Source organism: Microtus ochrogaster, unplaced genomic scaffold (assembly GCF_000317375.1).
Source record: "Microtus ochrogaster isolate Prairie Vole_2 unplaced genomic scaffold, MicOch1.0 UNK88, whole genome shotgun sequence".
NCBI lineage: Eukaryota > Metazoa > Chordata > Mammalia > Rodentia > Cricetidae > Microtus > Microtus ochrogaster.
This window is the reverse complement of record NW_004949186.1, coordinates 688,155-688,918: the sequence shown is the minus strand read 5'-3', so window position 1 is coordinate 688,918 and position 764 is coordinate 688,155.

Here is a 764-nt window from a genome sequence, read left to right as displayed (position 1 = left end):
TCATTAACAAACAGCACCAGAAAGCTAAGAATGAAACAAGACCTCCATCTCTCACCTTGTACAAAAATGGATTAGAAGCAGCATTGGTGTAAGACTTGAAACTCTTAGAGTACTACAGGAAAATTATGAGTCCTGGAACTGGAGTTACAGGCAATTATGACTTCTCACATGGGTGCCAGGAATGGACCTCATGAAGGACTGCCTAGAAGAGCAGTAAGTGCATATAACCACTGACTCCTTTCTCCCCTATCCTCACATGGCATTCTCTAAAACAGCATAGTGGCATTTTACAGTCAAAGCCCCACATATTTCTATGGTGGAGAGCACTGACCAGACTGAGTGAAATAATGGAATTCGTTATTTCATCAACCTCCTGGAAGTTCATATGCTGGGCTTTAGGACATTCTAGAAAATACCTAGACCCATACAAGAATTTTTAAAAATTCTTATTCATCGAAAAACAAAATAAAATTTGCCAGTGATGATGTATGTCCCCAATGTGAAGGTAGCTCAGCGGTAGATCGCTCATAGTCGTGAGTGTGAATTCTTGTGTTCTGCAAAAGTAAATTCCCATTTATGCTCACAAAATACGACCAAGCTGCTAAGTATTCTGTCGTGGATATTGAGTAGATTATATACAAAGGACAAATCTAATATCGTGTTTATAGATGACAGCTGTTTTTCTCCTAAATCAAGGCTTCTAAAACCCTTTCTACTCTGATCTTTTTTGCCAGAGGATTTTTACAAGGTCATATATATATATA